This window comes from Corvus kubaryi, unplaced genomic scaffold (genome assembly GCF_017639235.1).
Source record: "Corvus kubaryi isolate FWS band 111438036 unplaced genomic scaffold, C.kubaryi_AGA036_p1.0 133, whole genome shotgun sequence".
Taxonomy (NCBI): Eukaryota; Metazoa; Chordata; class Aves; order Passeriformes; family Corvidae; genus Corvus; species Corvus kubaryi.
In genome coordinates, this window is record NW_024580667.1 from 25,099,328 (window position 1) to 25,125,737 (window position 26,410).

General features: G+C 39.4%; 2 long non-coding RNA genes across 16 annotated transcripts in view; one reads left to right on the forward strand and one right to left on the reverse strand.

Annotated features, from left to right (window-relative positions):
* Positions 1-25,923, forward strand: part of LOC121670062 — a 56,011-nt gene extending 30,088 nt beyond the window's left edge. For 12 of the 13 annotated variants that reach the window (XR_006018024.1, XR_006018015.1, XR_006018023.1 and 9 more), the window contains one exon: positions 227-802. This is a non-coding gene — a long non-coding RNA (uncharacterized LOC121670062). Of the gene's footprint in view, positions 1-226; positions 24,367-25,538 lie in introns of those variants that run through there. The other variant, XR_006018013.1, reaches the window with a different exon arrangement.
* Positions 4,073-26,410, reverse strand: part of LOC121670089 — a 173,920-nt gene continuing 151,582 nt past the window's right edge. For all 3 annotated transcript variants that reach the window (XR_006018040.1, XR_006018041.1, XR_006018039.1), the window contains 3 exons: positions 24,155-26,007; positions 17,831-17,939; positions 4,073-9,942 (listed from right to left, as the gene is read on the reverse strand). This is a non-coding gene — a long non-coding RNA (uncharacterized LOC121670089). The remainder of the gene's footprint in view (positions 9,943-17,830; positions 17,940-24,154; positions 26,008-26,410) is intronic.

A 26,410-nucleotide genomic window follows, 5' to 3' on the forward strand; every position in this document is an offset into this window, starting at 1 on the left:
TCTTCCATAACTACATCTGAGTGCTAGGAGAGTACAGTGTAGAAAGTAATTATATACATAGTCACAAGCCTAGATGTTCACTTCAGGCAATAAATTCTGATCTACAAACTACAACACTCCTTTAGTGCTAAATGAGATCTTGGTTGTAATTGACTGTCTTTACCTTTGTGTTCTGTTGGATTGGAGGAATATAATTTTAATCTGCTCTCTTTAAATTTTCATTAAGGAACGTTTCAGCTACCTGCAGCCTCATCCGATGATGCTTAATGATCCCAGCTAGCTCGATCTTCTGTGCACCAGCAGGGATTTCTTTAAGTTGGCCAGCTGTATAGAACATTGTTGTCAAGTTTAGTGTACTTGGAACCAACCTTTTAAAATAATGGCATATCTAAAGACAGGTTATATACATAGCACACACCTATATGTGTGCATTTATGTGTGAATGTGTGTGTATACATGTATATATATACTTAAGTGCACACATATGTATAGAAATGCTGATGCTATTCACCTTTTTGAAATCTTTACAGCTAGTATTAACATGAATGTGCTGTTAGATTGGCAGTGTTAAACATTTTTGTTGGAGTTTACTTCTGTAACATAAAATCATAAAGATAAGCTGTGAAACTCGTGCAGCTGATGACATAATTCTAGAATCTTGTGATGCTGAATCTCATATTTCTAGGAGTGTGGGATGGATGTTCCTCGCTGAAATAATTATACTGCCTATTGCAATATATGTTTCCTTGTTTTTATGTGGGCACTGAGATGTCCAAACTATTAAATGTATATGGTACAATGAGTCCTGTGTTCCTTATTTATTCTAAAGAAGACAATACATTTCTATGGTTTTATTGTATAATAAAGCCAACTACTCTAAGAATCTGTTATGTACATAGCAATAATCTGTGACAATATGCATATTTACTTTTAATAATGATGTCCAAACATACATATGTGCATATAAATATGCATATATGTATATACAAACACACATAGAGAGACATATACACAAATTAAACGGAACCAATTAGAATGTGGCATAAATAGATTCAAAGCTTACCTGTTATGGCTGTGTGAAGGGATAATTTGGGCTACAAGGACATGCAAGAAAGCATAGCTCAATATACTCCATTGGCTCATTCTCATTATGCTCAACCGTGACAGTCTGTATGCTAAGACAGGGTACCAGCAGACATTCGCAATGACAGCTGGTTCAAAACAGAGCTTTCAAAATAGTGCAACACCCCTAACTTCCTTCCAAATGTCGGTGTTTGCCAGCACTTAGCTGAGGCTGGTTCTTAAGGTCAGATGTTCAGATATAAGTTATTCAGAAAGAATCTGGTTCTTTATGTTTGAACTGTGTATATGTTCAACATACAGGCTTTTTGTTGCCCATGAATTTGCATTTGAGCTCACACATGGATTATGCTTGTCTACTACCCGCAAAAGTGATGGATGTTTCTCCCTGATACCATACCCTATTTGCCTGGGATGTCCTCTATCAATTTCTTCACTCTCTTGTGGGCTACATAAACTGAGATTCAGATGGTAGCTCTTTCTTTACATTGGGACTGAAAAATCCGTCAGCCTCTATGTTGAAAAATGGAGGAAAAGCAGCTTTCCTTTAACATCACCCATATCACACCCCCTGTGCTCAACCAACCAGGAACACAGCAAAAAAAGCCAACCAAGCTTCATTTGTTGAGTGTGACTTTTCCTGGTGGATGCGAATAGAATCTGGAAATACACATGCTCCTTCTTGGGAGAGAAAAGCAAACAGGTTTTATCTATTTGAAATTGAACTCAGTGAAAAATAACCAGGCACAGAAAGCACACTTGAAGGTAAGACATGAATATAAGTAAAGATAAATTTCACTAAGCTAAATTCAAGGGAAAAGTGCCACATTGTTAAAATTTTTACAGAGAACGTGCTAAGTAATTGTTATGCTGTGCTGGTGAAAGAGTTAAGTATTCCATATGGGGCAAATAGGGGAGCTGATCCTGTGATGCTGTTGGCTCTTGTTTAGAAGCCGGTGTGTGAGGATCATGCTACGAACGGCCTTGGGAAAATGAGACTGGAAAGCTGATTTGGTCTTAGAAATTACTTTTCAGAGGGGTTAGAAAAATATTTTAAGTCTATGATAAATTTTAGTTGTACTAGATGACTGGGCTGCTGAGTGTGTGCAGTGTGTTCAAAAGCAGTTTTTTGTTTACCATACGACCTGGGGAACCCAAGCGCTAAGCATCAGGCCTTCCGAGAAATTCAGACAAGTAATAGCGCTCTGTTTGGGGATCTTCAGAGCTGCCAGAACATTTCTCTGTAAATGAAATTAAGGAGATCTGACCATCAGGGGGTTCAGTAAAGCATTGGCCATGTGCCTATCAGTCTCTTTTGGAGCTGCACTCATTTCTGGAGTATTGACCCTGCTTTTGCTGGAGGTGCATCTGGGGAGATGTTGAGGGGAACAGGATGGGTCTGTCCTCATTTCTGGAGGAGGTGTAGGTCTCCTGCAAGCAGGTCTGTGCAGGGCTGTTTCCCTGCAGCAGGCTTGCTTGGCTTACAGACACCCATCCTGCTAGCTCCAGCATGGTATGTGTGAGCAGTGTTGGCCACGCACTCAGGCTGGCGATGCTCCTGTTTGCCATCGGCCTTCCCTCCTGGATCAGGGCCGCTACCGATTGCTGAGGGGTGGCCAGGAGCAGCTCCCTCTGGTGAAACTCTTTTGTGCTTTTATCTCCCTCTTCTTGGCAGTAAGCTGCCACTGGCTCCCAGCCATGGCCCTCTTGCCCTCCCCAGTGCCCAGCTTGCATGCTCAGCCAGTGCCTACATTTCTTCCAGCAGCTGGCCCTACTCTTCCTCCACAGCTGGCTGCTGCCCCCTACTGTGGTAATTATTATTTATTATGGATATTCAGTGTACATTATGTGTCCAGAGTCCAGTACAGTCTGAATCACTACCAGGGTCCCACTGTGTGGGCAGAAGAACACGGTCATACACAGTTGTTTCACATTGATATTCACTTGACTCTGGCGCAGGGAGAGACTGAGGGGAAAGGGGTGAAGGTGGCTATTGGTACCTATTAGCACTATCTGATATGACACCTACTCTCTGTCCTGTGTTACGTGACTCCTGCAACAGCACAGCTGAGCGCAGAGCTCCTTTTTCTCCACCTTGCTATCATTAGCAGGTCTCATGCTTTTCCTGCTACCTAGCTGTAAACACCTGAGGTGTTTTCCAAAAGACATGGTTGCTGCACAAGCATAGTTTAACTCCCTGTTGCTGTGAATGCAGATGTTGCTTGGCACAGCATGGCTATGTAGGATACCATTTTCCTTCCTTTTTCCCTCACCTTCTTCTCTGGGTTTCTATGTTCATGCCAGTTCCTTTGTTCATGCATCCCTCTCCTTACACTTCAACATTCCTTCGCACCCTGCCTCCCTGAAGACACCACCCTCAGTTAAAACTCCCACTATTTAGTGCACAGGCAAAAGCACCTGGAGGGAGAAGCAGCTTTCTGTATATTTGGAAATATAAAGAATCCTGAACATATTCCACACATATATACACGTGTGAGAGCCAGCTGTGCTGAATAGGATTAGCTCTGTTCAAGAAGATGGAGTAATGCTGCTCCATGGCAGCTGAGAATCTGTCCCAGTATGTAAATGTAAATATCTATTTTTATGAACCCTCCTACAGTTTGGTTTAAAAAAAACCCTTTCTTTTTAGACACTGGAAACATACAAGCCAGTCAGAAGTGTCCCACTTTCTATATTTTCTCTAATGCCTACCTGTGACTTCCTTTGAAAGCTTTCAAAATCTAATGAATTCAAAAGACAAAGTGAATTAAAACTGAAGAAGCTTTGCCTTCAGTACACTGGGCCTACAGGAACAGAAAAAACGAGGAGAGAAAATGAAAGGGTACAAAGCCATGTAAATCCAGATAATTTAAAATGTTTGATTGTAAGCGGGCTCACCAAACCCAGCAAAATTTCCACTGTCCTATTACTTGTAATCTTCTGCCCTTTCAGCTAGCTGCAGCAAGTTAATGTAAAGAACAAACACGGTCTCTGCATCAGAGCACTTTTTTCCATGAATCACTTTTTAAATTGTTTTGGGTTTACATTTAATTGCTTCCTTTGCATGCTATGTGTACACATGCACTCCTCCAGCCCCCCATATTTTATACATAACTGTCATGTAAGCTGGAGTCTTTGAATATGGAGTATTCAAACCTCAGAGCACAAACCTCAGGAGTTTCAACTCAGGAATTGGTTTGTCCTCTTTTAAGATGGGAACCACATGTGTGACTTGAATCCAGATCTTGGGTGGATTCTGGATACACTAATTTGAATGCATTAGGATTTGGAATTCAGACTCATTTATTTGTTATGACACTAGTCCTGATACCTACTACTGGGTGTTCACCTTTACTTGTCTCAATAGAAAGAGAAATGCTTCCATATTCACTTCTTCCAGACTGATTTATAGTTCATTCCAGCATCAAATCATCATCAAGTATTATTCTCAGTTTTGTTTCTTAATATTCTTTGTGACAATTGCTTAAAAGTGACCCCTGTAAAACCTTTAGAATATTTGGATCATTTGGTCACCTTTTCCCTGTCAGTCCACTCTTCCTCTGAAGGCTTCTCCACTGGTTTTTCAAAGTAACCCAGTGCACTTTCCCCCTTTGTAACAGCCTTAGTGGTTTGGGAGACTGAAGATCATCTTCATGGGGTCTTCTTATCCAGCAAACTCTCTCTTGAGCTGTTATTCAGAGCTGGTTTTTTGGGTTCCCTAAAACTGTGGCAAACTTCAAAGCTCTTCTATTCCCAGGATTTTCCTCATCTCCTTTGGAAGACAGGCAGCATAATAGGGCTTCCCAGCCTTCTTGTGCTGATGCGTTTTTCAAGGGAAGAAGGCATCCTCTTGTCAGTATCTTGGCTTTTTCTCACTTTATTTCCCCTCAGAACTCCCAGATGAACACCATCCGGTTGTGGTGATTTACTGCACTTGAGTTTCTCAAGTTACTCTACAACTTCCTCCTTAGAGACTTCAATCTGTATAAAGGCCACACTCTGATTTTCTTTGCAAAGTGCCTTTGGCACAGGAATTTCTACCCTACTCTCAGCAGCAGACACGATGCAAGAGATTAATTTAACTCCTCTGCTAGCTTGTTGCACTCTTCTCCTGACCCATTGTGTATGGATTTGTGGGGATCGCTGTAATGCTTTTGTGCAAAGTCCAGCCTAGGTTTAATACTCATCAACTGGTGAGGCTTGTCTCTCAACTGGTACTCTTTTGCTGTTTCACTGAAGGATATTTCTGTATGTTACTACAGCCACTCTCAGCACATCTTATTTGACTGGTTTATTGAGCCCAATGTCATTCATCTGCACTACATCTGTCACAGGTGGGTTAAATTCTCACTGATGCAAACTGGCACTGTCCCTAGGCAGAGGGTCAGGTGAGGAGCTGGTCCTGCAGGATACCCTTCCCTAGTGCTGTGGCAATCCACCCTCTGACATGCCACAGCAAAGGGGTAGGATGAGTGCTCAGCATCACAACGCAAGGGGACCAGGGTTTGTATCCTAGCCCGTGGTCTAGTCTTCAGACAAGTGAAAGCCCTTTGGTCTTTTGCCTTTGATAAAGGGAAGTTGGAGGGCTTGAGCAATCCTTTCTCTTTTCTGCTCTTTCTTTTATATATTTTTATTTCTGTTTCTTCCCACTCCCTTTCTGTTTTGAGAAACCGAAAACTGCCGTATGGCAAATCCAGTCTTTAATTATTTTGAAGGACAGAACTAGAACATCAGAAATGGGGCAAATACTCTCCATGTCCTGTTTTGTTCTCTGGCCAGTGTAGATTGGCCTTCAATCCACATATTTCAAAAGAAGGTCAGTTTTATGAAAACACATGCTCACAAACACTACTAAGCTTTGTGACAAAACTTATTTCAATGAACTTTGATGACCATTACTTGGTCTGTTTGTAGAGTCAAACCCAAGAAATTAGCTTAATTTGTACTGCATTCACAAAAGATACATACGTCTGATTTGCGACACAGACAAACATCCCTTTGATATGGTATGGATATGAGATTGATGCTCACTATGATTGCCTAAGGCCCAGATATGGAAACTATATCTGAAATCAGTTCCATAACTTCATCCGTCAAAGAGAAAAGCACTTATGCTGTTGAGTTTGTCCTTGCTTTCTGAAAGGAAAGGCTGTAGAAAGCCTATTGTGAGTATCCTTATTTCACTAACTTTCTTATTTCAAATGAAGAATTAAAATCTGACACCAAACAGCTCTATTAATCATAGGCTTTTGTGAATAGATAAATGAGCCTGAGCTTCCTAGAACTTCCTAAATTGAAGTAAAATATATCTCAAGATTCATAACTCCAGAGCTGTCATTTGAAGTCCAGACTATGAAATCTATGTCAAGATACAAACAGGCATGTTCATCCCTAGCACATCTGTTTATAATAAATGAAAATACCTTATAAATTAAATGGGATTTTCATTTTCTAAAATTTGGGAATTCATGTCAGAGCAGGATTCTTTATAATTTGCTGTGATTGTCTTAGAATTAGCTATCTAGTTTCAGGTAACTTTTCTTTCCCTGTCATGGGTGGCACCTCCAGATCTCTGTTCAACCATTTCATATGGCCATTTTAGGATGGTACCTCACATGGCCATATTAAAATCAGTGTCTGTTACTGGTGGGGTCTCTCTTTCTCTCTCAACTACAGAGGGAGTTTAGGCAATTACCTTAGACCAAACCACTAAGGTGATATCATCTCCTTGTTAATGTCTTGGCTTATTAACATTTTTAATTTAAGGTAAGTAATTCTAATTTGAGGTATGCTTTGGTTTTACTGTAGTCCACAATAATGAAATGTCTCCCAAACACCCCTTTTCTAATCTGCTTTTACTGAATTTTTCTGCCGGTTTTTCTGCTTTATGTAAAGAGAAAGGCTACTTTCTTGGTCTCATTTTCATAATCTACAGGTATTCTTATTTTAACTTGCAAAATTTTGACTGAATGTAGTGATATACTGGAATCCCACTTAGCACATGAGAAAAATGATCTTGTAGTGCTGTACAAAGTTAAGATACAGAGAATAAATTGTAGGGAGGCAATTCTTAAGATGTTACAATTTTGTACAATGGCAATATTGACAAAATATATCAGAATACATATTTTAATTGCTTTGAAAGCATCATTTCAGTGGCCGGAACAAATATAATGTGTCGATATTTATAAAATATGGTTAGCAATAACTAAGTGAAGTAATTGAAATCATACTATACAGCACATAAGGCAATTTCTATTTCTCCATTTTTGCACTCTGCCTTCTCACAAAACAAGCAGGTTACACAATGCCCTAAAAAATAAGGTTCTAGGAGATCAGAAATCTTTCAGAGGCCATTAGAAAGAGGCACCCAAAGGTATACAAAACAACAATAAAGAATAGTCCTATAGAGACCTATAGCTCTTCCTAATAAAGAAGCAATGCAAGACTTGGCCCTTTATTTTAATAATGCTTCCAGAATTTGAAAAGTCTGTTACATGGCCCTGCTGGTGACAGAAGAGTACCAACTAATGCTGTTGGAAAGGTACAAAAAGCAGCAAACCTTTGTTTTGGCTTTTGGGTTACTTTGGATTCTGCTTATGGTGTGGAACATGTGTGCTGTTAGGGCACGTGCTGGTCCCTTCTCAAAACCTCTGCATCAGCAATCAATTTTTCTCATTAAAACTTGTATGCTATTCTTTATTCTCTCCCTCTCTAAGATACTGAAATTGTTGCTCATGGCTCAAGTTCTGGTTCACCTGCCAGTGGTCTGATCACACTCACCATTGCATCACCCCACCCCCTTACTACACCTTACCCAGGAATGTGCAACACCTTCCTCTCCTCTTCATGGGATTTTTGCCAGGACTTTACAAAGTCTTGCCTATCCACAGGACAAGGCAGATAGCGCCTGGAAGTGCTGCCTCCTGTGTCAGTCAGGCTTCTACAAATCCTTCGTGCCTCCATATGGCTTACTGTGGGGAACTATGAGGAAGCTACACAGAATATTTTTCAAAGAGTGATTTCTTTGCATTGTCTTCCTCACACATCTCTGCATAGTCCCATGCAGTAGTCTGCACTTTTGTTTGGCATGATAGGAAGTATCCATAGACAAATAACAAATAGCTGCTCTCATCATCTTCATTGATGTCAGAGAGTGTTGTGTAGGTGAACCCGGAGAGAAAGCCTATTGTAAAGTGTGAATTGAGTAAAGACTATGTTGAAACATCCCACACAATTGAGCACATTTGCAGGGATGATTACTTCTTCACAGTACTCAGTATATTGTTCACTTCTCTCAGTAGGACCTACTTTCTGAGGAAATACTACCAAGTGGAGGAAATCTTCTGTGCCATAAGCATGACTGTTGATCCAAAATGAGTGATAAGTAAACATCTTTCAGTTGGTGTTGAAAACAGAGATGAGCAAGAAATGAACTTTAAACACAAAAGAATTGGTTGTCTTATCTCTGCAGAATTTTCATCAGCACTGAAAAATTTTGCCAAATCTAAGAAGATGTCAAGACCTTGGCATAAATCTGTTACTTGCTCATGTATTTGAGTCTAGTCAACAGTTTCTCATTTGGTTACAAAGCAGTTTTTAATTTATCTATTACTTCTGGACTCTTTAATATTTCAGGAAAGTTCTGACACAAGTTTGGATGCGGAAACTGTATCTTAATGATAGATGTACATAACTCTCTGAAGAGTTATGATGCAACCTTGGCTTGCAAGAGTCTGTTCTAGGAGGAATTTTGATTCGTCTTCAGATGTGAATGTCACAGTTTAGGGCCATTTATAAAATTTGTGAGTCTTGCAACTGGCTCTGAACATTAGTGTACTTGAGGGGACCCATGACACTCTGTGTGATCTCAAAGTGGCGTCTTGGAAAAGCAGGTTTTGTTCTTCTTTTTCTCCCTATAGATCCTTAAAAATATGCAAATCTGTGTGATCTGCTTCTCATACAAAGAGTTGCAAATTCAGCTACGGATCAAAGATTAGAGCATATGCCTATTATTGCAGCTGCCAGTTAACTGATCCAAATGTTTAACTCTTTAAAGAAATAGAGGGTCAGCAGCTTTCTGAATAATTGTTTCCAGACAGTCTTCTGTTAGTTGGATTTCTATATCACATTCAACTTCAATTGCTGCTGTAATTTATCTCCATTCCACAGACTTTAACTTTACTAAATTCACATGTTAGTGTTTGAGCCACTTACACTTAGACAAATCCAGAGCATGCTGCATGCTCATTGATTGTTTTTTATGGTGCTTCACAAATTAAATGAGAAAAACTGGTGCCATCCCAACACCTGCCTCTGGTCTCTTGTCATGCTAGGAAGTGGCAGAGACAAAGAAACTAGGCCATAAATGACTCAAAAATGACTCAAAAATAAACCAAGTCAGGGTGCGTACTAACCTTTCTGAAAGCTTATCTTCACTTTAGTGTCAACAGTCAGAATGGAAGGTGCTTTGCTGACAGCCACAGTTGCCAGTGTAGTGCCACATTGTGAGAGAACACTTCTTCACTAGGCTGCACTTCCTTGTCTTTCAGTCTTGTCTTGCCCTCATGAAGAAAAGATCTTCAGAGGTTCTCTGATCATGTCCTCTGTCCCGCTCTGGTGGGCACCACTTCAGTTGTCAAGCCCCACGGACATGGGACTTTGTGTTGGGGTCAGAGTTACCATCCACATTTCAGTGCTTCCTGACAGAGAGTCACCAACCACTGTCTGCTGCAGGATCTCATGCTGTGTCAGTCTCCTTCACCACCTTCCTTCTGTTTTGGTGCAGATGCAAACCAAGCAGTTGTTATCTAAAGTGATGCAAAAAATGGTGTAGGGGTTTTACCTTTAGCCGATGGTAAACTGAAAAATAAAACATATTACAACTCGGTTATTCCAGTTTTGGTCTCGACACTTCAGTGCCAGCAGGCCCTACTTCATCAAGTAACCAAGTCTCAAGTTAAATGCTTTCCTCAACGGATACTTGATTTTGAGAAAGAGAGCAAATGCGCTAGTCTAAACTAAAAAGGACTGAGGAGAAAAAGGGTTAAGTACAGGGTCCAGATCCTTAGCGTCTCCTCAGGAGGAATGATAAACACCTCTCTTTGGCCAGGTCCAATTTCCTACACCTTTCTGAGGAGCAGTAATGGAGACTGCTATTTATTATGTGTTGGGATGAACGTAGGGAATGTTTTCCACCATTTAAAAAAATAAAATCCAGAATTTATGGGAGTTTGAAAAGCAATTTCTTTTTAAGGTGAAAATTCCTAATTTGCCACATAAAAGTACAGGAATTAAGTGCTAAATCCTTCTTTGCCAGTGAGACCTGTGAAAGGAGGTACGAAAAAAGAGTTACTGTTGGGTTTCTATTCATGTCTCCTGAAAGCCAATGTATGCAAAAGTGCACTGAAACAGCCCTGATTTTTTTTTCAAAGCCTTCCTGCTGTTTCTGACTGACTTTTAAAAAATGAACCCTTGTCCAGTTTTATTTGTGTGGTGGGTTCTGATTTTGTTCTGCCTGTACTGTATCACTTTTCTCTCCTCACCATTAATCTTCCATGAATGTTCCCTGGGGCACAGTTCTCCCTTTTCTGCATGGAGAGTTTCTATTGAAATTAATGGACTTTCTTCTCTTGGGTGGAAGGAAGAATATACCTTTATATCAGCCCTGTTGCAAAAGAATATTATTCATTGAAAAGAAGCGTTAGTCTCACTCCTGAAAGCCCAAGGTCTAGTCAGGCAGATTATAGCGGGAGATCCCAACAGGAGGTCTGGTACAGAAGCGAGAACTACTTGTCCAGCATGAAAACAAAAGCCGGAACATACGACTTTTTAAATGTTGGAACAAAACCCCATGGAAAGTCAGTGGGTATACTATGTGATGAAATGTACTGTCCCAAACCTAATTCTAGGGCAGATCCATCCAGTGGAATGTGGTGCAGAGAAAATATCCATAAGTGACCTGTAGAACCAGGCATGTTCACAAGAACTGCATGGCGCCAAAGACTACTTTGATCTGCAAAGAGGCACTGCAGATTGGCCAGAGGGTATACCCATAAGGGTATATTGTACTGTGCAGATGTATCACCTCATATGGAACTTGGAACTTGGGCATCTTTGACACAGTTATGCATTGCACAATGTAGACATGCTAGTAAGCATGCCTACATGCCCTTAGAGGCTTAAATGGAAAAATCTTATGTTCCTTCACAGAGAACCCTTTGCTGAGTTAAAGAGGGTGTTGACAACCTTCAATCGAAACTGCATAAATTCTCATAGGAAGGATAGTAGCTGCAATGTGAGGTCTTGAGGCAGGCAGATGACCTTATAAAATATACTACAGTATCTAAGTTTAGTAAAACAAACACACTATATTTAAGTAGGCTATGGAAATGTAAATATGCTTCAGGACTGGTCCCAAGGACTTTATGTTACAGTAATGTTGCTGTCACATTTTGGATAGATCATTACTGTAGATACTATAATCTAAGGCTAGGAGATAGAATTTAATATGCATGGTGAAATTTAAACAGAGGATCAAAAGCCCTCTTTCCTCAACAGTATTTTTAAGAATGAACCTCACCTCCACCTTGTAATCCAAAGTAAAAACAAACTTATCTAAAGAGACATTACATGGATGGGCTAGGCCACTCCAATATTTTTAATCATTTGGGATATTTTGCAGGTCAGTCCTTCTAGCAAGGATGAGTCCTTCCATGGTGCCTGTTTGCTTCCCATGATTCTTTGTACCATGCAGTGCTAGAAAGGATAGCACAGGTTTGACAACCACAGTGGCAGACAAAATAAGGATTTCTTGTGTGTTTACAGTTTGTGAAACCTTGATTGTTGTATAATTAACATGCCAGTTACGCTTGGATTTTCAGGTTTAGCAACTGATCTGTTTTTAATGTTTACATTTGGTTTGAGCATCTCTGACAAAGCTCTTGCTATTCATTTGTGTGTATTTGTATTTTGGTTGAAGGTTATATACATATCTATCAAGATGATTGCTTTAGACTGTGCTCTGTCTGCTCCTTCCACCAAACCTGGATTGCTTGCTTTAAGATTAGTCTTGTCAAATTTACTTAAAGTGACCAGACAAATACATACAACCAATTTTGTTATAGGCAAAATTAACTAATGCTCTTTTTCATGGTGAGGTGGTATAATGATTTTATATAGCAGTCAAACTATTTAAATACTAATGTTGTCTTCATGCTGTAATCACCATTCTAGTCAGATGTCATTTTTAGTAGCCTATAGGGAATTCCATCCCTTAATTATTCTTCAATACACAAACCAAGCATTCTTTAATTGGTGTAAATTGAACAGTGTTCCAATGCAAACAAGAAGAGGACAAACTAATCAATGATTCTGTGCATGTCTATTGGAAAGCTATTGCCATTAGATCAAGTAACGAATCCTCAACTCCATTAGCTTTAGAGGAACGATGGGGGAAAAATGCTGCTAATGCCGCTTCTGGTTATCAATCAGTAGTGAAAAGTGTGTAGCAAATCCTATAGCAGAACTCCAGCTTTTCTTGAAAATGCTCGTGGAAATTTAAAATATGAAGATGTTCTGACTTCAGAGTCCAGAGTCATGTGTCTTTGATGGGGATTTGTCTGGAAACAATGTGTTTTTATTCTCTGCTGCCTCTAGCCATGTGGCCTGTTTTTTATTTCTATTGTTCAAATAAATGATTCTTGAATGATAACATAACTTTTTTTAACTTGTCAGGAAATTTTGGGTGAATTTTCCATCTCTCTCACACTGTGCTCCATACATTCATATGTATTCACTACTGCAGCACGACATAAATTGGTTGGCTCTCCCATCTCTTTTTTTAATACAATCTGAAATAAAGGTGCTGTATTTAAGAAACAGATGAAAAATCCTTCTCATAAATGTGTCATACTCACTTTTCATTCTTGTCTCTTTTTATCAGTTCTCTAAAACTGATTATTTATCTCTGGAGAGGGAGGAAAAAAAAAAGTAAAAGGCCCATTACAAACCCCTGGCCCAGATCTGCCAGTCTTAGAGTTTTAGTTAGTGTGGAAAGTGAAACTCCTCTCGAAAGAGATATACTGGCTATGGTTGTTCACTTTTTAATCTATTTGTTTTTGATATAATATGCTATTTACTGTTTAAGGACCTTTCATGTTGGTTTAAATTGAAGTTTTTAAAACGAGTCTAGCATAAAAAGCTCTAAGTGACATAGGCTGAGCAGAGAAATACAGCATCTTCTACAGACAGCCTTTGTTCACCACATTACAGTTAAAAGAAGTGTAGAGCAGGCTTGGTAGATAACCTGCCTTCTTAAAACAAGAGGGCTTCTAATTTCCACACATCCTAATCACAGTCACATTACTTCGCTCTCTGTACCAGACCCCTCAGGGCTGGCTCTAGGTTTTGCTGTGAAGTCACATGTGTGGGGCCTGAGGCGTTTTTCCACTTTACTTTTTTCTTTTTTAATCCTTTTGCCGGTTGGGACTCTCTAACTGGCTCTGTTGTCATGGGTGGCTGACTAGGGTGGTAAGGAAGAGAGCAGCACACGTAATCACTCTCAAGGTTTCATACTTATTTTTGTCTTATGAGAGTGAATGAAGATGCTGCAATATGTGTTTTCTGAGGAAAAGGAAGCTGCTCCCCCCACATCCTTTCCCAGACCAGTGTGTGATTTCCAGGTAATGAATCCCTCTCTGTTTCCCTGCTTTTTCCTTTGCTGGTTGGCTCTTGTGTATGGTTGTACTATTCCTCAAAAAATTAAAGTGTGCCATCTGGCTTAAGGTATCTTTCTTCTTTCTGTTACTCTTCAACATCTTCTGTGGTAGCTGTTACAGGATGTTGATGCCAGCAAGTGGTTATGACACTTGAAGTGGGGATTTTGGAGTGCTGAAGAGGCTTTTCAAGAGTAATAAACTCCTCACTCTGGTGAGAGCATGTTCTGAAAGGCAGTGGGTCCTTTGGAGTCTGTATCTGCTTCCTTGGTTTGAAGATTTGGCCCCTGAAACAAAGGGATGCCAAATGTCCGGGGCCCAAGCAGATGGGAGACACTCAAAGACAGATTGAGGGGCAGCTGCAGGGTGCAGAGGGGACACATGCTTTGAGATGACACCAGGGAGTCTAGAGTACGACTCTACTTTGTTTTAAAAAATAAAGGCCTTTTACAGTGCCGTACTATGTATCCTATATTACAAAGGGAAAACTTTAACTAAGCAGAATGTTAGATAAGATGTTTCTTTAAAAATTTCAAGTTAAACTTTGCATTTTTTGGTAAATCTTGTGAGTTTCACTCATTTAAAAAAGACAGTTGTACCACTATTTTCATATACATGAACAAGCCTTACTGGAGTTGAAATACAAAAGAAAAGAATCAGGCCAACTTCAAAACTATGCTTGGGATCCAAATGACACCACTGGGAGGATTTAGCATAGTAAGTTTACCTGAAGTTGGAAACTGTGTTTGCAGTTGTATGCCAAATGTGGTTTAGGCTATAGGCTTTCTTATAGGCTAAGATTTGTCATCTGATATTCATGCAAAACAGAGGAAGACATTTTTATTTTGGTTTATTTTTCAAAAAAAAAGCCAGCCCCAGATTGTTGGGAAAGCGTCAGTAGAATAATTTCTTAATCACCTTTATGTTCTTAGGCATATCTGGTCTTCAAAGTCCATATTAAAACTCCCCACTGATTTCCTTGGGATTATGCCCCTCAGAATGGATGACAGGAGAAACAAATACTCATCGGGCCTCAGCCATTGCCTGGCAATCCCAAGGGAAATGCCCCTCTGATCCCCACAAGGCAATCCTCAGACACCATTTTACAGGATAGGGAAAATCCCTTCTTTCTCAAGGATGACAGAAAGAGAGAAAGACAGACCGTGCGAGGTGGGATGTGCGGCTCCCTGTTTGAGACAAAGAGAAAACACTAGCACACGAGCAGCCAAGGGAAGGGAAGCCAGCAGAAGGCTTTTGTGAAAGGTTAGGATATTTAGTATGATGCTTCAATGTAAACAGATATAAATGTGTTAATAAAATAATGTGAAATATCCTAATTTTAGAGTGTGACAATATTTCAAAATTCTTTTTACCTTGTTACATACTTTAACACTTATGCGGGTGACTCCAGAGGTCATTCTGATTTGAAAGATTTATGTTTTAAATAACATGAGACATTTGTTTGCTTTTTTAAAATTTAAGAGTGAAGTGAATGTTATATAGGTGTGACTCTTAGGGATTGTGCTATGCAGGGACAGGAGCTGGACTCAGTGATCATTGTGGGTCTCTTCCAACTCAGCATATTCTGTGACTCTGTGGTTCTACGATATTTTTTTCGTCAAATATACAGATACTACCTGAAAGAAATAATATTCTCACTCATACTTGTATTATACAAATTGTATACTGTCCATTTTTGCCAAATTGCTATTATATCAAATTGTTATTAATATTGGAACAGAGCTTGAGATTCCCTTGCCTTGTACTTCTCTGTTTGGTCACAGTTGTAGTGACTCTGCTTCTAAAAGCTGTTGAATATACTTGAAATATAATGATAAAATTATGTCATACTGACTTGCTTTATTTCACAGTATTTAAGCCAGTTTATTCATCACTGAAAGCTTTTTTGTTTTGTTTTGTTTTGTTTTGTTATTTTATTGAGCTCACCTTTGGTCATGCAAACCATTCTATCTGTCCTGCTTCAGCAAATAAGTCCTATTTGCAATTGCTCTCACTCATAATGGCAGCTGTGCTGGGAATTCATAGTATGTTTCTTGCCCTAGATTAATTTAAAAGTTTATTTTATGCTATCACAAAAGCAAAAGTTCCATCAACTTCTTAAAATCACTTAAAAATATCAGTGTAATAACTGCTAAGGAATTGCTTTCAGCTAAAAACTATATTCACATTACTTCGGAAAGTAGTTTGTGCAGCCTGTTCTCAGAGGTCTTCAGTGCAGGGGACTCCAGACTCTCCATAAACAATCATTTTCACAGCTTCTATGTCTTCACTGTGAGAAAATTTTTGCCAACATTTGACCTGACTCTCCTTTGTTTCAATGTAATACTGTCACTTTCTGTCATCTGGCTGTAGTCTTGAAATACAAACTCTTCCCTGCCTCTTCCCAGAAGGCTTTTAACATTTGAAGCCTTTGGTTTTTATGTCCACTCATTTTCTTTTCCAGATGAAATCACCCCCGTTCAGATTTCCTTGCAGGTGACATTTCCCAAATTTCTGATCATTCCCATTCCTCTCCTTTGGACACTTTTGAAGGCAGCTGTATCTTTTTTGAAAAGTGGTTCTTCAATGGGGGTCCCTGCCAGTGTACAGCTGAGCAGCATGATCACTGCCTTATCTTACAAGAAATCTTCTGTCTGCTCAGCTCCCAACAGCTCAGCCCTCTCCTACCCCAATATAATTCTGATTTTCTTTCCCACAGCTCTGGGGGGAGAGAGAGAGAGAGAGAGATTCTCCCTCATTCAAAATCAAGCTTCAGTCTTGTGTTGCCTGCTCCTACCTAGTGGAACCTTCAAAGTCCTTCAGGAGCTGCTTAAGAGAGAAAGAGGGTCCTGGATGTTATCCTTCAGAGGAGAATGGAAACCAAGCTTTTTTTATGTACATGTGACACATTTGACCTCATGAAATTCTCCTCTTTCTCCCCCTGTTTTCCTTCCAAAATGAAAATCCTCTAAAAATGCAATGTTTAGTTTTATTTTTTTCTGTTTTTTCTCATGAAATTATTTGCATTACTAATTTAAGTGAATGTGATATAAAATACCATTTTTAACCAAAAAAACCCCAGAAAAACCAAAACTTGACTTTTTAAAACCATTATTTCTTCTAAAGTGGCTTGCATTGTTAAGCATTAAAAAGAAGTTGGTTTTTTTCATCTTCAGGTCAGTAAAAATTTTGTAAAAAACCCTCATCTAATTTTTGCATGATTGTTCTTCTTGACTTGAAACAATTGAGCAAAATAACTCATAGGAAATTCTAATATAATTCTGCCACCCATGTAAATTCATTCAGATTTTACATCAGGATAGTTGGTTGGTTTTGTTTATAGCTGCATATTTTTGAATATTTTCTAAAAAATTGCATGATTTTAATCACAGCAAATGTAGACTTAGGTGCCTCACTCCCTTAAAGTCAACAGAAAACTCCCTTGAGCTTCTCTTGGGAAGGGTTGAGCCTTTAATCTGTGTTTGTTTAATAATAAAGTCCCTGAGATAGGCTGGTAGATAGGTTTCTTTGAGCCACACTTGTAGCAATATTAAGTATGGGCTTTTTTCTGATATACCCTGCTTCCTTAGACTGCTTAAGCAGGTACTACTGACTTTTCCACAACGATCTCCTCCTGACCTTCTGGTTTTTCTTTCTGTTCCTATTTCATGAAGGTAGATAAATATTTTGCAGCAGAAATGTGAATATATATATTTTTTTTTTAAATGAGTGGTTCATCATTTCTCTTCTGTTTTCTTACTCCATTAGATTCCATCCCACATGATCATTTATAAACAAACATTTACTGTCAATATTTGCTGAAAAAGTCCAAGTCAACCAAGTGAATAAAGCATTAGAAAACATAATTTTGTTTCTTCACTCAGCTAAATCCATTACGAGTTTAACACAAGTAGAAATTAAAGACAAAGGGAGTTTCTTAAAATATGAAGGCCTGTAGCACATTTGCATTTTGAAATTAATTGCTGACCTAATTATTTGTCAGTAGTAGGATAAATTAATCAAATATAACTTACAGTAAAGCTTCTAAACACCCACAGGATTTTGTTCCCCGGAGTAAATTGTCATAGTGGTCCAGTTTGACAATCCATTCTCACTGTCATCTTGTGACCAAAGGAAGACTATCTGCGAAATGGTACCATATGGAGACACAAGAGAGAATGAAATACTTAGATCTCCTGTACAAAGGCATGATAAGCTAACAGTCACCAGAGGAAGTCAGGAACGACGAAGCTTTGAAAAAAGAAATACCCTGCCTTTCAAATCCATTTAGATTTATTTTTATACTCTCTCCAATTTGGACTAAAATACTCTGATATTAAATATGCATATAAAATAGAAATCAAACGTATTGTGTAATGTTTCATTTCTAGCATATCTGTGGATCTGCATTTCATGCTTAGCATTAGTTTGATGGAAAGGCCGGTATTTATAGCCAAGACTAGGACCTTTCCCTCTTCATCTTATGGAAACTGACTGTGTTATCCCCAAAAAATACATCGCAACCAACCACTTCATGACCTGAGGCTAAGAATGCACAATTTTATTTCAAAATGCGCTCGGAAACAAAATCTGATGAAACGATCAGGTAATGTGACCAATGCATTATTTTCAAAAGGCATACCTAGGCGTTTGAGCTAGAAATACCTCATCAGTAGTAATATGAACTACTTCATCGCTTCTGTTATTACTGTACTGCCTCTCTCCTGTCATCTGCTGGCAATGGCAACCCACCGTAAAGGATGTTTTTCTGATCATTTTGCACTCATTAAATACAGCTGTCACAATAGCGGATGCGAGACTGCATACAAAACTTTTATGCCACGTCAAAATAAAGCAGAAACATTTTAAAAAGATCTGAAACCTTTGAAGCCTTTTCTTGAGAAATATTGAAATATTACTTTTTGTTGTTGTTGTTTGTGACAATTGAAAATGTTCCACAGCTACATGCATTAAAACTCACTGCAGAACAAAACATCATCCATCAAAATTAAGGAAAAAGGACAAAAAAATGGAGAAAAAATGAAACCAAACCAAATCTCTCTGAAGCACAAAGTGTTTGGTTTCTGAGAGTCTGAAGTTCTGGTTCATCACCTGATTTCTTGGCCTGAACATTCATTGAGTTTCAAAATCTCTAGGGAGGTGACATTTACTTCTGGACTAGGGATGAAATCTGCCCCATAAAGCTTCCAGCTGAGTGAAAACATCTTCCCCAAGTTCCCCATTCTGAGAAACAGCTTCCTTTCAGGGTAAGCAGCAGTAAATTCTGTGGTTGTTTGACATTATTGCCGTAAAAAAAATACTTAAAAGGTCATAGTGAATGACCCCAAAGCCATTTGGTGACTGGTGTGAACAGAGAATCCCTTATGAGTAGCATGAGTTAATATTCTTGTTTGTATGCAAGTGTGTTCTGAAATACTGTAGCATCCAAGGTGACCTATTGAAGACTTTGGTCACCCTGTAAGAGCTGCAAGAAAGTAGTAATTTGCACCTGTCTTGCACCTCCCAATTTCAGAATTGCATGATCATAAAAGAAAAAAAGTTGTTAACTTTGAAGCATCTCCTTGAGTTGATGGCTACTGAGAAGCAGGTCACTTGAGAAAATACAGATTTTCAAAGATACAGAATTTTCAAATGACACCCAATTGTGGGTAAAATAGCTACTCACATGAACAAAGACAAGATATTGAGAATGTCTGATCTTAAATTTTAATCAAGAGACTTCTTCAAAGACTGGATGATACAGGTATAAATCAATGACTTTTATTACTTGCAGTTACTCATTTAACAAAAATGTCATGAGATCCATTTCTTTGTAGTAAGTCTGCTCTTTGCTGTAAATCTTCTGCCTTCCTGAATGTACGGACTTGGGCCAGTTATGTGATTTACTTGTTGTGGGCTTTCCATTCCCTTCTAAATTTTTAAATTGAAATTTTTGCCTGTGCAAACAATGATGAGAAAAAATGTGCAAGTGCATGTGCATGTATACATGTATATGTCTAAATGCACCTTTAACACACATCTGAAAAGCGCTTCACGCTCACAGTCCTGTCAGCAGTAGGGTGCATGGAAAGGAGGCCCCTGAAAGCCGTGGCTGGGCTGGAACAGCCCCAAGCTCTCTCATTACCCCTGCAAAGCGCAAGCACATGACGGCCAAAGGGAGGCAACTTCCAGCATTCTTGTGGTTGGCACCCATGCAATGCAAGTTGCTTTCATTATGAGCTAAGGGTGTCTCCATGAGATATGGTGACACTTAGAACTGTTGTGGGGAGATACTCTCAGCTCCCTCTCTCTCTCTCTCCCCCCTCCTCTCCCTCTCTCTCTGACTTGCTTCTTCCTGATGCAACTATTTCCTTCTCCTTTTACTTCTCTTCCTGTATACCTCACGTATTGTCCTTTACCTTTGTTGATGGCATCTTTCCTGAGATGAAAGAAAGAAAACTGTGTCCCTGGCTTTGGGAAAAGGAGAAAGCACAAATCTTATTGCAAGATCATATTCTCCTAGCAAAGCAGTTTTTGTTAGAACATCATGAAGGCATGACAGAATTTGTGAGTGAGAATACCAACACTGGGAAGAGCATTGTTGAGCTCGTTTGCCATTACTGCCTACCATAAACATTCCTGGCTCATCCAGTCCCATTCCCCAGATGAAGAGGGAAAGGTCCTTCAATTCATCTGATGTCCCAGACAGAGTCAGCTTCCCAGATTGCAGAAAACTTTTTCAGACAGCACTAGACTCCATAAATCTGAATCTCAGGGCACTAATCCCAGCTATGGCTGTAGGGTCAAGTCACTTTGGGACTTGAGTAAATGGGGATAAATCCCAGTGGAGTGACCAGTGGAAGGAAATACAGTTAGAAGAAATCTCAACCTGTAGGTTCTGAATGAGTATGAGCAGAAATTAAGGCAAAGATGGAGAATTTGGCATGGAGTGTAGGGAAGAAAGGAGTGAGAGAATTCAAGTAAAGGGCACAAGTAATGAAAGGGAGATAGAAGAACAGAAGGAAAGCAGAAATATGAAAACTGTGAGAAAGAGAGGGAAGAATGCAGTAGAGGGAAGGACAGCACATGAAGTGGGAAAAACTTTATAGGGAAAGTTGAGACAAAGGGAGGATAAAACCCACGTGAAACACCCACAAGCAATGTATTGTGTGTAGCTACACCTTTTTACCAGCCCAGAGTTCACTTTCTCTCTCAACATCAGAGTCCTCCTGCTGGCCTTGGGCCAGCTGAGATCCCCCCCCACTGCTGCCCTGGCTGCTCCTGGTCCACCCTACTGGGACCTATGTTTCTTACTACTGCCATCCCATACCAAGTCAATACACTCGAGTTCCTGGCCAACTCCTGTCTTATGGCTTTCAAAACTAATTTTCAGACTGGACTCTAATCTCAAAATCTGCCCGACAGGGCACGGTATAATCCCAGCTCTATTTTAAAGGTCAAGTCCTGTAGGTTTTGCTTGGTTTTGACTCATTCAGACCTTCCAGTGATTTCAAAAGCTGCTGACCTAGATAAGGGAGGGCAGAACTGGGGCCGCAGTCAGATTTCCAGTATAAAAAGTGACTTATTTTCAGATGGCTTGACTGTACCTGCCGTAAGGTTTCACTGTTCTATCTCTCTTACTGAAATACATGGAAGGTTCTGTACATCAAATACATAAAAGATTTGACTTCTAATTCCTACCATGTATTTTGGTAAGAGGAATTAAATGTCAAAACACAAAAGCAATTATACACTTAATGGTAAAAAACATATAATCAAGTCATTTTTTTTATTTTCAAATTGCGGGGATTGAAATAAAAGGGCAAGAGGTCTTACTTTGACATTATAGGAGATGGAAAGGCACATTTGTATCCTTTTGTACCTTTTACAAAATGAATATGCCAGTAATCAGACCCATTCATTTTGAAAAGGAGATTGTGCTTTAGATCTATGACATATTTGCGAGGGTGTTGAGAAAGTATCTAAGTAAAATGTGCCATAGGAAATCAGCTCTGGGGAAATGCAGCTATTCTTCATGATGATATACAACTAGTTTGGCATAACACTTGGGGTGAAACAAAGTCTGCTGGTATGGGCGAGTCATCGCTCTGTATTTAACCAATCATCACTACAGCAAGGTAGGCAAAATTTCCTAGCTTGGGAAGAGTCCAAGCTTCAAATTGCTGGAGGCTGAAACAGTGATCTGGGACACTCTGCTATGAGGTTACCAGCTTCTCCTCTTCAGAAGGCAGCTGCCAGTGGCCACCATTGGAGTTTAAGGCACAGCTCTGTTTTTTAGCTCTGCCTTTGTCAGGTTAATTTTTACAACCTTTTCCTCTGTGTACCTAGCAAACTTAAAGGGGGATGAAAGTGGAGCACCTGCTGGTGCCTCTATTTCTATGATATTTGAAGCTAGTGGCTAATTGCTGGTGTATCTGTACAGTCCCTAACACAGTGAACCACTGCTCCTATTGCTAGGCTGGTAGGCACCTCTACAGTAGTGAGCTGGTCCTCCAGACTGGGCACAAGGACAGGGTGCATCACAGCACTCTCTAGCCTGAGAAGGTGCCTCTCCTTCCCAGAGGCTGGGGACGACTGATGCACATTTACAGCCCAATCTGTCACTTCTCTGTTGCAAGACCCTCTGTAGCTGAGACAGACTAGAGGTGTGGAAATGGACTCCTGTGAGTTTAGTGGCAACAGAGTGCTAAAATGTCTCTTTTCCACTTCTACAGAAGTTTATGAGGGAATAGAAGACCTACTAGTGATAAATATCACTACATTACTGCGATACAGCAATTGCTTATACTCAGCATCAATCTTTGTGAACCATTAAACCAAATTCCTTTTTAACACTACAAAATCTATGAACATATCCTGTTAAAAACATAACAGATGTAAAGTGTGGGATCATTCCTCTGTCCCACAGACTAGTGTATCCATATTGTTCCAAATTCTCAGGTCTGATTCCTGCTTATGATGATAGTGCATTTGTGAAGCTGTGCAAAACCACTAAAAATTAATATGAATGTGCCCGCCATGTAGGTAAAGATATACAGCTAAGTGGCTCTGGCATGAGCTAGATGAAAACCCCAAAAGGACAAATTTGAAAACATGACTTAAAATGCTCCAGAAATGAAATTCAAGCTGAATTACCAATCAGAACACAGTTTTGTCATTCTAAATGGGAAATATTTCTTTGGAACATGGTGATTCCCTCTGTACATAGATAATTGGCACTCTGCTCAAAGCTTATCCAGGTAGCCAAGTTACAGGAAAGATTTCCCTTCAATGGATTTACATCAGCAATCTGTCCCAGACAAAATGTAAGTTTTTTACTATGGAGCTGGGCCAATTACTTTAATGTAGCTCTAATTATGAACTTCTAAAATTAATTTTGGCATCTATTTTTTTGTGTAGAAATACATATGTGTTTTCTTGATGACTCTCTCATAAAGGTACCAAAAAGATTAAAAACCTGATCCCAACAAAAAACAGGTAAAAAAAATCATTTGAGAAAATATGGAAATACTGCCAGTTCACCTGGAGATCTGCTGCTTCTGCAGGCTGTTTCATGTGTAGAGGTCTTAAAAAACACAAAAAGATTTTAAGAGAATACTTGTATGTATATTTAATGCCTAAGAAATGGCAGAACATGTATTTTATGTGCTAAAGCACTATTATGTATCTATATTTAGCTTTCACTTTAAGTGGGTGTTATCTGCTAATGTATATTTTGGGGACTTTGAAAATCTAATGTTTAACTGTGGTATTTTTCACTTTCTGTAAAGAGTGGGCTTTTGATAACAAAAGAGGAAAAAAAACCCCAACCTGCTAAATGGTACTTACTAAGAAATAGGTTTCTCTTTTCCAGGGAGAAGGAAGCATCAAACTTTTAAATCCTACTTGCAGACTTACAATTTTATGGGGGGAAAAAAAGGATCAAAAAAATCCCATTTTTTACAAAAGTTAATTTCTCTTGAATTTTGAGAACTGAGTTCTATCATGTTGTGTTTCCCCGCAGAGAGAATGCAATGACTGGCATAGGAAGTAGCTGAAAACAAATTTCTTTGATGGACATTTTCTGTCACCCTTTGCCATCACAGCATACATTTTCCTGTCACATAATATACGGTAATTATATGGATTTTCCTCTTTCCAAATCAGAGGAATTCTTCCTTACTTGAACAGAGGGGCCACAGACTACTAGTCAACCTAAAAATCCTGTTAGCATTACATCTCAGCATAAATAAAGAATTTGGATCAGTGCCTTGTTAGATCACCGCTATTTCTAGCTCGCTGAGTAAAAAGAGCATTTTTTGCAGCCTAGTTTGATAAGTAAAAGGTGTCTTTCTCACCTGCGTGCACTCTGAATTGTCACTCTCATTCTTTGTTCCTTTGCATGCGGCTGTTGTCAGCTCCCGAGTCACAGAACCACTTGCAGGAATGGCTCGGGAGAGTTTTGGAAGAAAGGAAAGGGAAAAAAGGAGCCGCATTTTTATTTAACAGGAGAAGGAGAACATAAAGAAAAGAAAGGTGTTCTCAAGAACGTAGCCTGCAGCCTTGTCAGGTAGCATTTCTTCAGATGGTTTTTTTCTCACCCCTTTCCCACCCCAAGATCTCTCTTCATCATTTTTTTAAACATCTCTTCTGGGACAGAGACATGAAAGTGAATTGTGGGTCAAAGGCAAGAATTAGGGGTTGCCAGGTCTGCTTTCTGATGGCTTTACTTTATCTTTGTGTCCAAGCTTTTGCCAGTTAGCAGGTACTGTGGGTTATCCATTCCAGTCACATCATTTTCTGCTTGATGACAAGCATCACACCTTCATCCATCACATTTACATTTCAAACTGCCACACTGCTCTATTGATTAATTATTTAGCAGCTCTTGGCCACTTGTGAGTGTTTCTGCGCTCACGTTTCACGGGGAAGGTCCATTCTTTTTATTTATGTGCAGTTTTGTAAAGCTAAGAAAAAAAAAAGTAAAGCCTTTATCATACACACATGCCCCTAACCCAGGTGTGTGTGCCTGTATCCATGCACACGTGTGTGAATATTTACCTCTGTGTGTGTGTGTGCATACTCCAGTACTATTAGGTGCACACAGGGAGCAGAAGCAGGTAATCTGATCAATAAGCACATGCTCACACTGATAATAGATTTCTGAGTTTTCAGAGCACTGAACAGCAGATCAATGAGACCTTGCAGGTGTGCTGGAGCCAGGAATTGCATCAGCTACATCATGCTCCCTACAGACGGGCAGGGAACACAGACATCGTCCTCTGGGCTTTGTCACTTTGAGCAAAAACAGGTGGATCATTTTTGCAGGTGCCTGCTAATGGCTGTGTTTCTTCCACATCACAGTCAGGAAAGGGCAACCTCTGAACAACACAGGAGATCCAATTCGACCTAGGGCTCAACTCGTCCCGGAAAATCACTCCATCTGTCTTTTCCTCAGTTCTCCTTTGGTGAAATGCAGAATGAGGATCTAATCCTATAGCTCTTCTGCTTGCTTTATTTTATTTTCAGATAAAAATCCACTGTAAGAATAACATCTATCTGTTCTATCTGAAAATACAGGTTAGCTCAGAAATCTGTGTTTGGAAGAGTGATGTTTGGTCTTGCTTCTGATCCCTGGGGCACTCGTGGGCACTCTGCTTTAGCTGGATGCTTTTCTGACCCATCACCACCCCTCACCCAGCAGTTCCCATGAGAGCAATCTGTAATCCTTTGGTGTCCCAGGTGGTGGTACACTCCAGAGTACCCTCTGATATTCGTAACTGCTTGTCCAAAGATTCATGTCTCTAGAAGGAAGAGCTGCAAGAAGAAAGCAAGATCCGGTATTCCATGATGGGAATAGAAATGTTTTCAATAAAGGCTTTGGAAAAGTCTGATGTTCATGATATCACACACTTCTGTTGAAGCAGAAAATGAGGTAATCTTGAAGTCTAGAATAAATTTAGTATTTGGATCTGTTTTAATGTTTTCTACTGTTTTCATTTTTTACAAGTTTATTGTGGATATAATCCAACAAATATGAACAGAGTGATTCTTTTTCCTTTTATTAATTTTCAATGATTTTTGACTTATGTAAAGCTTATTAAAATCAAAAAAAGTATGTATATTACCTTAATAGATCCTGAATGAGATCCTTGAAGAGCAGGGACTACATGGCTTTTATTACTCCATCTCTTGTATTTCTGTCTTCATCCTTCAAATTGCAAAAGTAAATGTAATACCACTGACTTTTTTTATGGATGGGATTTGTGACAGTATTCAGCTCATTATGTGAATGCTGTTAGGCTAGGGTTGGTCAACATTTTTCTGTCAAAATTACTTGGTTTATAGTAAAGTACATTGGGAACTTGAATAAGGTGAGTATCCTATTTATATTTACAGTAAAATATTACACCACTCAGACAATACAACAAAACCATCTGCTTGGTCTCTTAGTGTTGCTAGTACACTATTTAGCACACAGAGAATAACTGACTGGGTCCCTTCTATTGAAAGTATTGAAATAAAAAAATGGAGTAAGCCTTAGTCCTGACCTATGGTGGAGGATTTGGTTGTTTGGTGAAATATAATCCCCATCTCTGACTGCAGTTAAAGGA